The following is a 15,788-nucleotide window of genomic DNA, read 5'->3' on the forward strand; positions in this document are numbered from 1 at the left end:
TCTCAGAAGTGACCATTCTTACTTTTATTCCTCGAGACGAGGGCTGTCTTTACTTGGACACGGGGTACACTATCAGTTCTGGTATTTTTCTCCCTCGGTGTTACGTCTTCATGATTTACGCACACTCTTCCATGTATCGATAGACAGTTCTTCTTGATTGTGGTCTTGTATTCCATTAGATGACTAGACCACTATTATTTATTATTTGGTTAATGGAAATTTGGTTTGTTTCCAGGTTTTGGAAACAATGATCGATCACCAATAAACCCTATGAACATTCTTTTATGTCCTCTAGTGAACATATGTACTTGTTGCTCTTGAACACGGAGGCAGAAATGGAATTGCTGAATCATTAAACCTTTTTTTCACTAATGCATTAAGAACCACGATTTTCCAGACCTTCATGTTTTAATCTGTACAATGGTGATAATAAATATCCAGCCACACATGGAACTATGCAACCCAGCTGTACCACTTCTCAACATTTATCCTAATGTCATCATACTTCAGTGACATACGCAGACCCATGCTTACAGCCGCACAATTCACAAGAGCCAAATTATGGATCGATACTCTAGGTGTCCATCAAGAGATGAATGCACAAAGAAAATGTGGCATATATACACATGGAGTTTTATTCAGCCATAAAGAAGAATAAAATTATGTCATTTGTAGGAAAATGGAGGGAATTAAAGACCATTATGTTAAGCAAAATAAACCAAACTCAGACGGTCAAGGGTCATATGCTTTCTCTCATATGTGGAAGCTAGAGAAGAAAAGGGAAAGGAAAGGGGGGGTCTCATGAAAATGAAGGGTGATCAGTGGAGGAGAGGAAAGGGTCAGGGGGACAGAGGAAGAGAGAGAGGGAAGGAGGGAAGGAAGAGCTAGGGAATGATGTTGGATAAATCACACTGCTACATTGTGTGCACATGTGCATGTGTGAAACGATCTTGTTTTCTAGTAAGGACAAAGCATACTCAGTAATTCATTTTCCTATGAGAAATTCAGGTAGCATGCCAATAGAAATGTCCAGAAAGTGATATTAAAAATTAAAGATGTCTGTTTAAAGACACAAAAAAAGAAGAAAGAGAGAAAAGAACATCCTTCCATATGCAAATGCTGAGAAATTGAAAAGTGGCAACACATGTAAAGGCATCCTGGTGTTAAATGGCCAAATGTGGCACAAATGTGAGCATGTGCCCCGGAAAAAGAAGGAAGATGGCAGAGCAGAGACCCGGGCAGCTGTCCGTGGTTCTGACCACAGAAAGACAGGTCCTGTGCTCTAGAATGGAGCAGCAAGTCAGGGTATATGGAATGCCCACTGTGCCCAGGCCATGACCTGGGGGGGGCTGCATGTCGTGGAAGCTAAGAGTCAGTACTGTCTTACCCTCAAGACTTTGGTGGCCCTCAGAACGTCCCCAAGCTGTCCTGAGCTTCAGTCTATTTGTTTCTAAAATGGACGTCATGAAAGCGTCTGCATCACAAGACTGTGATGAGGACACCATGACATGATCCTGCAAAGCATCCACATCATACCTGAATGTACTAGGTACAGAATAAAAGGACACTGGTGTTCCGTTCACAGCACACTAACAGATACCGCCACCTCCACTGTCACCTTCATGTTCTCAACAGCCGTCTGTGCTGTGCCTTGTCATCTCCATCCCTGGAGTGGGGAAACTTATTTGCATGTATAAACAACTCGTTCGCGTGGTTGGTCCCAAGTCACTGGGAAGCAGGTGTCCTGGAGGCTGTGTCCTCCACCCTGCCTCTGTGCTCCTGCCCTTTCCCTCTCGATGATTATTTCCCAAATACCCGCTTTACTAGGATCCAAACTAAGTTTACATTGTGGATGGATTAGAGCAGCTGGAAAAGGTCTTCACACCAAGACACTGTATCCAAGGGTATCAGACGTTAGAACTGGAGTGCCCGCTCTTTGGTAATGATCAGCCTTCAGACTTCATAGAACCCTCCAGAATCCATCTCCAAAGCTTCCTTCCACCATGCCCTCTTAACAACAATAGAGCAAAGGAAAGGACAACTACCCCCAACCATTGAAATGATGCATGACGTCACACAGAACCCAGGGCTTCCAAGAGCCAAGTCACTACCCTTTGTTCTATGCACATAGTGATCTGGAATTAGGAGAGCGACTGCCTCCGTGGCACCGGGTGCATTTTGGAGGTGCTCATTACATCATGGGCAATTTCTAAAGGGTGAACCCCTTCCCAGGGACCTCTGACCTACTTCATTTTTATTCTTTCCCAGTGTTGTCAACATCAGATACAGCTTCCCTGTGCCTCAGGGGCTGAGCAAGGAACGGAAAAGAAGGGTCTGAGCAGGAGAACCGGCTTTGAAGCTGCAACCATCTTTACCAGGCTATTCCGAACACCCTCCTCGAAGAATCACATGACCGACCTGGTCAGTCCCACCCCAGCACCACGGAAACCACTCAACCGACAATATACCAATCCCAAACACCAGCAGACCACCTATAGAGGAATCGCAACCAGGATACTCATTTCACCCCAGCACAAAAGAAAACCATTTCAGAACGCGTTTTAAAGGTGCAGCAGAACCATGTCTCCTACCTCAGCCTTGCTGGGAGCCAGACTTGCCGAAACCTGCAAGTTAAAGGGGAAAAAAAAAAAAGACATTAGCATTGATTCAACAAGAAGGTAATTGGATTAATTGTCTTTTTTTAAAAGGAACTAGAATCAATAATTTGTTATGACCTGAGGGGACAAGGGGACAACGCACGCACGCGCGCGCACACACACACACACACACACACACACACACACTGGGTACTCCTCCTTCCACCAAGCACAGCAACAGGATTTGTTTTTCCAGCCCTGTTTATGAGGTGAAGAGGATAATTAATATTTTCAACACATTATATCAATCTTGCCAGGAAAAAATAGGGGAAGGGCTGTGCTCAGTGCCCGTGCAAGGGATGATGATTACACAAACGCAGCAAAGCAAAGGCACTGAAGACATTTTGGAGTTTTGGTTTTTTTTCTCCCTTTAAGTTTCAAGTCAGTGTTATGAGAAGTTGCAAGTACGGCAACAACAGAGGCCTTATGTTTGCAAAATGCCTCAAAATATTGTGAAAGAAAGGATTGTGCCAGGCACTGGGCCAAGTCCTTTACATTTTTTTTTTTGTCTCATTTAATCCCCAGAGCAAGTTTTATTATCCCCTATTCATGGCAGGGGACATGGGGCTTAGGAAAGTTAGGGAGATTTCCCAGATATGCAAGTTATTAAGAGACGGAAACTAGACTGGACTCCAAGGCAGAGGCCCACAGACGTGCTGTCCCCCACCCTGTTTCAGAGGGTCTGATTCCGACACCACCCCTCCTGGGTCTGCAGGCTACAAGCAACATTTCTTTCCGATCCCTCCTAAGCAGGTTTCGACCCTGCAACACTCCCTGTTGACTTGGGCCACCGCAGCCGTGTCTTCTAATCGGAAAGTAGGACTGTCACGCACTGAATAACATTCTCCCGACTTGTAAGGTGAAGCCCTGACCCCAGGGTGATGGTGTTTGGAGATGGGGCCTTGGGAAGTAGGTACGCTTAGATGAGGTCTGGAGGAGGGGGCTCTCGTTGTGGAGTCGGTGCCGGTAGAGCAAGAGAAAAGAGGAGCACTGCTTCTGCATTTTCCACCCAAGACACGCCAAGGAAAGGCCATGGGAAGACCCAGAGAGAAGGTGGTCATCTGCCCCCAAGTTGAGTGTTCACCAGACAGCTACTCGGCTGGCTCCTGGTCTGGGACGTCCAGCCTCCGGAACCAGCACACGCAGACCCCTCTGTTTAAGCCACCAGTCCATGGTATTTTCCTAGGGCCCACGACGGTCTCTAAGATACGGACCAACATCACTCAGGGCTGGGCATGCAGCAAAGTGCTGAAGGAGGCATGGCTTCCTGAGATAGCTGACCGGCTCTGCGGCCTGCACGGGCTCAACCTCAAGAAACCAGACCCATCTTCCCCTGAGCCATGAGCCCCAGACGGGGCTCAGCAGAGCCTGCTACCCACTGAGCAGCTTTCATGCATCATTAGCTTCCTAAACCAGGGGCCACCCTTCAGAGGGACCTCCACCGGGAGAGTCCATTAGCCACGGCAGAAGGCCTGCCAAGTCATGAATCCAGGAGCTGGCCCTGGAAAAACACGGCGAGGCATAACCACCATCAGAGCCGGAGCCTTCCTTCCCTTTGCTCTCTGAAGCCCGTTCAGGGCCGGCACTGGGAGCGCAGTTGATATTCCAGCCTCGGCCACATCCTTAAAGTACAGGAAGATGCCTTGATCGCACCACCTTGGGTGTTACAGAGGCACACGCACGCACGGGCATGTGCGCGTGTGGGTGTGCGCATTTCCGTGCTGAGACCCACGAGTGGGCGAGGGATGAGTAGGATGCCAACAGCTGCAAGCCTTAGCATGACTCTGTCCTCTGCTTCACCCAGCACGCGGGCGACACCGTCCTCATCTGACCTCCCTCCGCTCCGTGGTCCTAGTGTGCGCTGCCTTTGTGTAGTCTACGCCGCACAGTCCCTTTATCCCCTCGCCCACATGCCAGCTCTCAGCACACCGCTGTCCGCGATACCAGCTCATTAAGAAAAACAGAACTAGAGCAGGGAAATCCAGAGTTGGGCCTCACAGCTGGGAGTGGAGGCCTCCGAGAGGCTAGAGATCGCCTGCTCCAGCGAAGGCTATTCACCTTCCAGATTTAACAGGCAAAATAGGGATCCAGGCAAACAAAACCCACAAGTAGGCCAAATGTGACGGAGTTGGACTTTCAGTTTATGATCCTTTAAGCAAAACTGATTACAATGCGTCTGTATCACAAAACATGAATGCCGCATAGGAAGGATCCTAATGTCCCGGACGTTAAAAACGCCACAGCGCACGTTGTTGATGAAAAAGAAAGATGCAAATGGAAGGCACAACTCAAGGCTGGATCCATTCTTTCCACACACTTCCATGTCTGAAAAACGTGCGGGAGGATGCGCTCCAAACTGACAACAGCTTTACCCGTGAGGGGCAGCCGGAACTCCACTGGGATTCCGTGTGTTAAGAACAGTCACGGGGAACGTTCCCCTTTTATGAATTGTTTGAAACTTCACTTACAGAATGTATCCATTTGTCAAATTAAACATAAATTCAAAATGCAATAAACATAAAGCTCTGCACAGAAATATCATCATGTTGTTCTTTTTCATCCACACCCCCCCCACACATTGAAGAGGAAACTGAAAAGAACTTTCTCACCCGTTTGTATAAGGCGACACACGATAGAAGATAAGCCAGGCAGGAATGCAACAGGGAGTGGTAGGGCTTGCGGTCCCACTTCATTTATGGTTCATTATTCCACATGCTGGAGAAATACATGGAAAGTGAAGGGTGGCACGGGCTGAGGTTGCTCTAGGCAGCTGGGAACCTCTCCTCCCTGCATTCTTGGGCACCCTTACGCTGGTTTCAGGTACTCACTTCCATGCCCACGGCTCGGAGTCTAGGCAGGAACATGCACCCTCAGACTCGGGGCTTGTCCGCACCCCGCTGGGGCTGGAGGGCACGCTGGTCAAGCTGGAATGGACTGCAGAGGCCAGCCGGATGAGTGAGGGCTCTTTAAGGGCCGCCGGCTCCAGACGACAGCGTTTGGCTTTTATCTTGCCAGCGCAGCAGCCATCAGAGACCTTCCCGTAGGGGGCTGATATGATTAAAGCCCTGTTTGAGGCGGGCCATTCTGTGGACCGGCACAGGGCGCAGAGGGACACAGGAAACTCCCGGCAGGACCCACTTTAAAGCCTTGTTCCCGCTATTCCGCATCGCTTTAATCATCCCCCGGCCTCTCCTCCAGTTTTTCCATGAGCGTGTGAGCGTGCGTGTGAAACCCCCGCAGTAGGTCTCTCCCCCTCCCTCTGCCGGGAACTCAAGGTGCCAACTCCTTTTCAACTCTCGCCTCAGCCTCTGCAGCGGACTCCAGAGCCACTTTTCAGAAGGGGAAACTGAGGCTGGGGACGTGAAGTACCTCTCCTGTGGCCACACCACGGAGGTTCAGAAGCCATGTTTGAACCCGAGTCAGATGCCCAGGCAGGTTCTGCCCACTCAGTGGAGACTGCCACCAACTCGTAGATGCCGGGCCCTGACCGGCTGTAGCCACCGGGCTTCCCTGCACAGCTGAGTCTGAGAGGCCCAAACACCCCCACCCGAGGCCCCACTGCTCCAACGAGGCCCTCTGTGGCCTGGAGTCTCTGTGCTGGGTGGTTGGGGTGCTACTCTCTGACGTGCACAGTTGTGGTGGACATGACTCTTTTGGTGGCACAGGTCAGAAACGACGTGAAAGGGCCAAAGAACACAGGAGAAGGGATGGAGCTCCCTGGGAAGGGTCCTGATCCGGATCCAAGGGCTGCCCCCTCCCAGCCCCAATCCAGACCCTGGTGGCCGTTTCCTGTTCCTTAGCCGGAGGTTACCCATCCCATCTCGTGGACTGGCGAGTGTCCTCTGCCCCCTTCCTCTCCTCCAGGACTCACCTCCAGGTCCCCATGGCTTGGCCCAGGCTGCGGCAAGTGCCCCCCTGGGGAGGACTCGATAACACTGACCTCCCTCCGTCAGCGCCCCAGTGGGGCCTTCAGATTCCCCTCCCCGGCAGCCAGGGACACCACTGTGCTGACAGGGAACCCCCACCTGTGAGGTCATGGGCCACTCAAGCAGACATTCCCGGTAGGGGCCCATGGGGACATCCCTCCTGCCACAGTATTCAGGCTATTTCCTCTATGGAAAGTCGACCACTCAGATGAAACTGTGAACTCCCCCACCACGAGGTCTACAGTGATCTCTGCCAGGTCGGCGGCTCTGTGGCTCTGACGGAACCAGCGTGTGGACAGCGTGGGCTGCACAAACAGGAGCCCCTCTCTTCCACCAGGGAGGCTGCCCGGCTTCCCACACCCCACAAAGACCTGGACAGCTTCCCTGCCTCTGTCAGGCCTGGGAAGCTCAGCCCACATGCTCCAGCCAAGTGCCACTCTTCCAGCTCACGTACCATCTAAGGCTCGTCTCACTGAGCACCCCTGCTCTGGCCAGGCTTCCACCAGAGGGACTGACGGGGGAATGCATGGTCCTTGGGTTTCTCGGTTCTAACAGCACTGCCATTTGGTCAAGATGATGGATCTGGGAGAAAGGGCCAAATTCTCTCTGCCTGAGCATGGAACCCATGAACTCATCTGCCATCCGGGCTGACTGCCAGGCTGATTCCGACGGCCATAGGTGTCTTCTTCATGAAAGGTATCCAAATGCTGGTGCGTTTTGGGGGGGTACAGGTGGATTTGGGGGAGTCCTGGGGGTGAAGGTGTCCTGTATCTGTCAGTTATATCTAAGCTGAAGTGAAAGACCCAAATGAATGATGGATCAACACCACGGACGTTCATTTCTTGCTCACTTAAGAGTCCAAGGCAGGAGATCACTTTAGGTGGTGGCCCTCCTCCACAGGGTCATGCAGGGACCCGGGTTGGAAAGGCGCCTTCCACCTTCAGTATGTTGCTTCCAAGGTCTGCACAGTCTTCTTCATCTCGGCCAACCCAAAGGGAGGAGACCGCGTGGAGGACACGAGTGATGGTCCCTAAGCACCAGATCCAGGGGCAGCATGCACTAGGCTTCAGCTCACTTTCTGTGACCAGAGCTGAGTCACACGGCCATCTCTAAGGCCACGGGGGGTGGGCCACGCAGTCGTGCTGTAGGTTGAGGAGAAGGCGGTTTGGTGGACAGAGCTGGAGGCCTGGCCGCCCCACCCCACCGTACCCTACCTTGCCCGAGATCCACGGTTCTCTGTTGGACAATCTTCTGCTCCAACTCCTCCTCTCCCTGGAGGCAACACTCTGGTGGCATAACCCACTGGCTCTTGCTGCTGAGGTCCCCTCACCTTCAAGCGGGTCTCCTTGGCTGCACCAGCTGCAGGGTTCAAACCCAGCTCTTCCATGGTGTCCTTTGAGCCCTGGGGAAACTCCCAGGTCCTCACCTGCTACAAGAGACAGGAGCAAGGCAGAGGCTGGAGCCACCATATTCCTCACGTGCTCCTTTTCTTCTCCCTATGCTCAAAGACACCTGGAGGGTGGTCAGCGTAGAAGTGGCACGGGCACCTGAGCACCCTGCTGCTGGTTCCCCTGTGTCTGTAAGGGGTTCCCTGGCGCTCAGCTTTGCTTCGGTTTGACAGGGGCAGCCGCTGAACCATGACTCCTCGTTGCTCACTCTTTCCCCGAATCCTCTCTGACCTTCTGCTGAAGCACACGTGGGGGTGCTGGCAATGGCAGAGCTGGATTGTCCCCTCAAAGAACCCCGAGGAGGCATCTGAACCCCATTTGGGGGGGTCCTCTCTTTCAAATGTCAGAGATGCCAGGCACATTTCTCTCTTCAACTTTGGGTCCTAGATTCATTTTAAGGTCGCAGGAAAGGTTTTGTTTCCCATCCCCTCTACACCGTGACCCAAGGGACCTGCGTGGATGAAATTCTTCATCCAACAGAGTTTACCCGTTGCCTGGCTGACGGGAGCTCTGGGCTGTTGGCACTGGTATAAACATCATGCCCTGGAGCCACCAGAGCCACAGCGGAGAAGCAGAAGAGGGCTTGCCTTTGGAAGAAGATGATGGGGACTCTAAGGAGGACGCTGCCCTGCTCTGAGAGTCCACTCCTCTGGGAACCGTGTGGCCCCACCCCGCCGCAGTGCTGTTGAGCCAGCGCTCTCTCGAATGGTGAGCTGCAGCCTCTCCAGTGGTCCACGGTGGTCTCAGTAACGAGAAGCCAGGCACCAGAGCCAAGTCCCTCCCAGGTTCAAAACCATCTCTACCACTTTCTAGATAGGTCCTTGTGGGTGTGTAGAGAAATAAAAGTGGCCATGAAGTCTCTGGTAGTTTTCCCATCAGGAAGTGTGGCCTATGTCCCAAACCCCTGCATCTGAGATGGCTCCAACCATCCCAACTTTGGCCAACAGGTTGCAGCAGATGGGAGGCCGTGCCACCTTGAAAGACTGGCAGCGTCAGTGGCCGTCTCCTAGGGCACCTGGAGCTGCAATGTCTGAAATCCAGCTCTTCTGAGACACACACACTGAAGAGGTCACATCTAGGCACTTTGAAGCAGCCCGAGTGGAGTTTGACCTTCCAGCTTTGCTGGCCAATGTGCCAGGGACCTCGAACCACCCAGGCAGCCCATTTGCTAACCAAGTGCCACCATAACAGCGCCATCAACCCGCCCAGCAAGTCTTCCCCTAACCCACACACTTGGGTATCATCAGCAGTCGCTGGGTTCTTGAGCACTAATTATACTAAAATAGATCGCCACTATGATAGTTTTTTTGTTGCTCTGACAAAAGACCTGAGAAAATCAGCTTCCAGAAGGAAATATTTATTGTGGCTCACAATTTCAGAGGTTTGAGTCACTTGGCCCATCCCTGTGGGACTGTGGGGAGGCAGGAAGCATGTGGCAGAACAAAGCTGCTCTCCTTGTGGCATTGGAGGAATCGGTGGGTGAGAAGAGGCCAGGGACAGGATATAACCTTCAAGGACACACCTCCAGTGACCTTCTTCCTTCACCAGGGAGTGCCACCAGCTGGGGACCAAGCCTTCCACACACGAGCCTTCGGGAGATATTCCAGATCCAATTATAACAACCACACAAAGGTACTTAGCCTTGCTAAGTCTATAATTTGATGTTTGTAAAATAGGACTTATATATATATTTTACAAGATTTTTTGTAAGCATCGAGCAAAATAGTACACTCTGAGCACTTGGCCTGGTCCCCCGTGCACAGTAAGCAGAGAGTTTTATCTTCCACTTACACAACCACGCGTGCCCACGCTCTTCCTTGTGCACTTCCACACATGGTCACCTTTATCTGCCGTCAAGGGGAGGCTTTCCCAGCCCTCACCCTGATCTCCAGTCGGTGAAATGCACGTGAGTTGCCCTGGAGTTAGAAACACCTCAGTTTTCCAAGTCCTCTCTCCAGCTCCTGTGAGCCCCGTGCACAGCCACATGGCCCGGTTCCCTCGCCTCTCTGAGCCTCAGTTTCCTCATTTGGAAATGGATACAAAAATCTCTTTTTCTCTGCATTTTTTGTGGGGATTCAATGAGAAAGTCTGGCCTGGAGCTGCCGATGGACAGGGGCCGACGGTGGCTTCAGTCACTTTGTGGATGTCATTGTGATAGCACTGGCAATCTCTGGTGCCCAAAGTATGCTCCCCCTTTTATTTCAGGGAGCTATTAGTGAACAGTCCACCCTGAGGAGTATTTCTGAAAGCAGCCAGCTTCCCCGTCTCCCTCCTCCCTCTCCTCCACTCTAGCCCAGGACTTGGATCCAGCCAGAGCTGCCAGAACTCATCCCACATCTTAAGGAGATGTAAATGTAAAAAAGGAAAGAGCCCATTCATGGAGGAGAGTCATCTCCCACCTCCACCCCCACCCAGTTCTGTAGGCTCCAGACACGTCCAATGAATACATGTCTCTTAAAATTCTTCTTGAAAGCGCACAAGGTTTCTCTTAATAACTCTCACTTGTCAGAGATGAAATATTTACATGCACTTGCTTCAAAATGCTGGCAGCTTGTAACCTAAGAATAGTTTTACTTATGGTGCTGAACAACTGTCCTAGGTCTATCTCGCAGATGATGCTGAAAGGGGACCAAGATGCGGGGGGTGGGGGGGCAAGGAGAAGGATGGCAGAGCCGCAGGGGCAGGTGCAGGCAGGGAGCCCTCACCCCAGCCTGGGGCTGTCCTTGAAGTTGGTGTGTTAGGGAAGGTTAAGGTGGTTACAGCCTGGGCTGATGGGAGTCTGAGCTGTGACGAGGCCATCAGTCACCCTGACACCTGCTGCAAAACACCAGGAGATTGCAAACATTATCTGAAGCTTAATTACGAGGAACGAGGCTGGCCTGAGTGAGAAGCGGATGCCAGGCCTGCCCGTGCCCCCTTCTGCTGGACCCCGGAATCTTAGAGAAGATGGCGGCCGTGTTGTGGGGTTTCCTCCCTGGTGGCCTCAATACTTTTTGAAGCAACGATGTAAGGTTTAAAAAAAAAATGTTTAAGAAGGTTCTGTTTTCAAATTTAGCTCAGCAATCTGGAAATGTGGTTAAAGGTCCTCGCAAACCCTCCATCCTTTGTCCCAGTACCTCTGCTCCTGGGAGTCTGTCCTACATATTTTTTACAAATATAGCAGAGGGCTGCTGGCAAAAATGGATGTTTTGTCATTTCTTTTGTAATGGAAAATGTAAACAAAAAACAACCTAGTTGTCCAGCAATAGGGGATTTGTTCCTTATACTCATCCCTATTTCATGGACTGTCCCAGAGTCACTAAAGAGATGGTGGAGCCAAGTCTGAAATAGCATAGGAAAATGCTTCTATTAAAAAAACAAACAATACAAATGACATCATTGATCTTGATGGTATTAAGGCATGAAAAGAAGAAATGTGGGAAGGAAATATATTTTAAAGAAGAGCATTTCTTTAGAAGGTAAAATTGGATATTTTACTTTCTCTTTTTTTCTTCTTCCCAAGTTTTCTCTAAGATGCAACTGTCTAGACATTGCTTAGTTCCTACTGGTCCTTGCAAAGAGTCTATGCGTTGTCCTCATGCTATCTTCCCCGAGGGACTGTCCCAAGGCAAAGCTGGGCTGTGTGACTCCAAACAGCTCAAAGCAAAGAGATGAGAGACTGACCAAAGCTCCGTGCACTTCCTGCCAGGCACTGTGCGTGGGCTTTATTTATGCTCTCAGTCCTCGGAGCCTGCAGGGAGGCAGCACTTCATCAATGCTATGGAAATTAAGGGCCCCAAGCTTAGAAAACTTTCCCAGGCAACATAAGTCATAAAAGCCAGAGTGGAGATGTGGGCCAGGGGGGATCCACCCAGTCCTGTGCCTTTCCCTCTTTGCCATCAGCCCCAGGTGGGGGGAAGCGTGGGGTGGGGTCCTAGATGTAGCAGACCTCCTTTTGCAGACCCTACTGGTAAAATGTGAGTTGCTATGGAAACAGACCTGGAGTTCCCCAGGACCTTCCTCCTCCGCAGGTACAGTGCCTAGAAACCATAACTGGAGGTGCTTTCCCTTAGGCCAAACAGTGGTCACTCTGACCTCTCCGCATCCTCTGTGGAAATGCACACAGCTCTGGGAGAGGTGGCAAGGCATGAGTCCCAGAGAGGAATGGGTAGAGGTTGGAGAGGACACTGGCCTGGGGTGTGGATGCTGGGGAGAAGGTGCCGGGCTCCATCTATGACCCATGGTGCAGGCTAAGAATTTCACACTGGTCCTTCTTGGCTGTCCAGCATCACATCTCCTTTTTTAAAAGAGCTCCATTTCCTTCAAGAAGCCAGCAACAGCAGTAAGTGGACATCGCAACATGAAGGCTACGCAGGGAGGGAAGCGAGTGTCTGGAAATGCCGGCTGCTCTTGATAATGGACAGCAGAGATGACTGTCCACTAGAGAGGTGTGCTCCTGACCAATGGAAGGAGTTGCCACTGGGAAACAGCCACCCAGTCAGGGACCAGCTCCCGGGCTTCTCTAGACCTAGATGGCACCGCGTGGCTAGTTATTACCAACGGCATGTGACCAATGGCAAGGTGGGCCAGGCAGCTGCAGAAGCCATGTGTCACCTATGCATTTCTGGATGGAGGCCTCTGCCACTGAGAGGGGGGGACTCTGCAAAGAAGAAGGAGCCTGTCCCCCGAATCACCCCACAGAAGGCTGTCAGACCCCCAGGAACCCCATAATGGGCTCACAAGGAAGCAAAGAATGACCTTTATTGTTAAAGGACTGAAATTTGAGGTATTTTTTTAACCCAAACAAGCATTGACGTCACTAATGCACACTGTGATTCACGATATGGCTGATGCTGACATGGTGACCGTGACAGCCCAGTTTGAGTGTTTAGAATATCTCAGGATTTAGCCAAGGGCTTTATGGGTAGCAGCTCAGTGGTTCTCAGCCAGAGAACCCCACCGCCACCAGGGACTTTGGCAATATCCGGAGACATTTCTAGTTGTCATAACTGGCGCGGAGGTTTCCTCCTGTCATCAAGTGGATCTGGGCCAGGAGTGACAGCAGACATCCTACCATGCGCAGGACAGATCTCCACAGCAGCAAATGATGTCCGTCCCTAGATGTTACCAGTGCCATGGCCAAAAAATCCTGCAGAAACTCATGGCAAGTTCAGGACCACCCTGGAGTTCCATCCCTCGATGACCTCCAGTTTAAAGACACAGCAGTAAGGGCAGGAGAAGAGCGTACGCTAGGTAGCACAGCCGGTCAGGGTCGAGGCACACCTTGACATCAGCCTCCTCCTCCAGGGCTGGGACAATTCCCTCATGAGGGATCTGGTCCTGGCTTTTCTTTGCTGGGAGGCCTTTGTCCACTGGACCCTGACCTGTTACATTAGCAGGTGTGGACCTCCTGCTTCTTCAGATTTGGTAGATGACATGCTTCCCAGACTATCCATTCCCTCTGGGTTACCAGCTGGTCGGAGTACAGTTGTTTGGAACATTTATTCCTGATTCTTCTCACTTCTGAACGTCCGTTGTAATGTCTCCTTTCTCATTTCTGGTTTTATTGGTGTCTTTTTTTTTTTTTTTCTTAGTCTAGCTAAGGAAAACTTGGTTTTCTGAATTCTTTTTTTTTTTTTTTTTAAAAAAGCTCTTAGTTTTATCTTTTCATATTGTTTTTCTAATTTCCATTTTAAAATTTCTGCTCCAGGGCTGGGGATGTGGCTCAAGTGGTAGCGCGCTCGCCTGGCATGCGTGCGGCCCGGGTTCGATCCTCAGCACCACATACAAACAAAGATGTTGTGTCCTCCAAAAACTAAAAAATAAATATTAAAAAATTCTCTCTCTCTCTCTCTCTCTCTCTCAAAAAAAAAAAAAATTTCTGCTCCAATCTTAAGTTTTTCCTTTCTTCTGCCGACCTTGGGCTTAGTTGGTTGTTATTTATCTAGTTCCTTTCAGTAAGATGCTAAGTTACTTGAGACCTTTCTTGTTTTTTAAAGTAGATATTTATTGATATTTATTTACCACTGACTATGGTTTTTCCTGCATCCTACAAGTTTGGGAATGTTTTGGTCTAATTTTCATTTGCCTTGAGATATCTTTTAAATTCACTTATGATTTTCTCCTCTACCCAATGGTTGTATCACTTAGTTTCCATGTACAAACAACAAACTGTCCACAAAGGAAATTAGTAAAGCAATTCCATCCACAATAGATCCAAACAGAATCAAATACTCAAGAGTGAACTTAACCAAAGATGGAGAAGACTTGTGTGCTGAAAGTTATAACATGTTGACGAAGGAAATTTAAGAAGACATAGAAAAATGAAAAGACATTTGTGTTCATGAATTGGAAGAATATATATGAGTAAAAAATCCATACTATGCAAAGTGATCCACAAATTCAATGTGATTCCTACCAAAATGCCCAGGGCATTCTTTAGAGAGATAAAAGAAACAATCCTAAAATTCTATGGAATCACAGAGGACCCCAAATGGTCAAAGCAATCTTAACAGGAGAACAAAACTGGGACATCACACTCCCTGGCTTCAAAATAGGTTATGAAACTACAGTAACCCAAACCATATGGTACCCGCATATGGACATTTAAATCAATGCCCACCTACAGCCAACCCGCCTTCCACAGGATGCCGAGGACACACCACACACAGGGAAAGATCCATCTTCAGCAGACGGCACTGGTAAAGCTGGATGTCCATATGCAAAAGAGCAAAGCTGACCCTGATGTTATGCTTCATTCAAATATCAATTCAAATGGATTAAAGACTTGATTGTAAGACTGTAAAACTGCTGGCCTTAGCTAGCATGCTGTCCTGCCTCTCTGCCCACCCCCATGACTTTGACCCTAAACTGTCTGTTAAGTGGATCCAGCTCAGCTGCTCTTAGGCCCCGACCTCCCTCCCTCTTTCTTCCGTGGTACTGGAACTGGACCCCAGGTTCCCCCCGAGAGGAATCCTCCTTCAATATTCATTTACCAGGACTCACACCTCAACTCTTCCCCTACAGGACACTGCCTGACCCAGGACCCAGGAGCTCCCGACAGAAGGCAGGGCATGCACAGAGGTTTGGTGAGATGAGCTGCCCTGACTCAGGAAGGTCAGTCTACACTCTCATTAATAATTTAAAAAGATAACATTGGTGATTGCACAGGTGTGAAACACTCTGCTTTAGTAACCTTTTGTACATTACCTCATCACGACCCTATATGTGATGCCCCCAAATTTTAAAAACTGTTGATCAACGAGGGGACTTAGCCCTAGCTGGGACAGCAGGTCTTTGGAGGACTGGCAGTTTGAATTCAGTCCCTCTGGTCACAGCTGTGTGACCCGCTCTGAACCATGATGCTGATGCCCTGGGCATTGGGAACCTCTAGCCCAGGTGAGACGTGCTCCTCCCTCACTCCCACCTTCCCGGGAAGCACCTGCCAACAGAGTGCTGAGCTCCTGGTCTCCCCGCCCCTCTGAGGACACACAGTATTTATGGACCCAAAATGAAAAGGACCATAGGAAGGGTGCTCAGGACCTTGGACAGCGGCGATGACATAATTTATGTCCCCCCTCCTGGTGTCTCTGGAAATTGCGGAGGAACTTGGTGATTGCTTGGAGGGGCCCAGGCTGCTGGTGACCATTCGCTTTTCTGATTACCTGGTCCTGCCCGGCGACCTTTGGGTATTTCATCTTCCTTGTCAGGACCAGCCAATCTTAGGACACTGTTGGCAGTGGGAAGGAAGACACAGAGAGGACAGACAGGGACGGGGG

At 50.2% G+C, this 15,788-nt stretch overlaps 1 protein-coding gene across 1 annotated transcript in view; it reads right to left on the reverse strand.

Annotated features, from left to right (window-relative positions):
• Positions 1–15,788, reverse strand: part of Rbfox1 (RNA binding fox-1 homolog 1) — a 1,613,147-nt gene that overhangs the window by 1,406,692 nt on the left and 190,667 nt on the right. The window contains exon 2 of the mRNA XM_048790124.1: positions 2,592–2,624. The gene's annotated coding sequence lies outside the window, so the exon portion shown is untranslated. The remainder of the gene's footprint in view (positions 1–2,591; positions 2,625–15,788) is intronic.

Source organism: Marmota marmota, unplaced genomic scaffold, assembly GCF_001458135.2.
Source record: "Marmota marmota marmota unplaced genomic scaffold, marMar, whole genome shotgun sequence".
Lineage (NCBI taxonomy): Eukaryota > Metazoa > Chordata > Mammalia > Rodentia > Sciuridae > Marmota > Marmota marmota.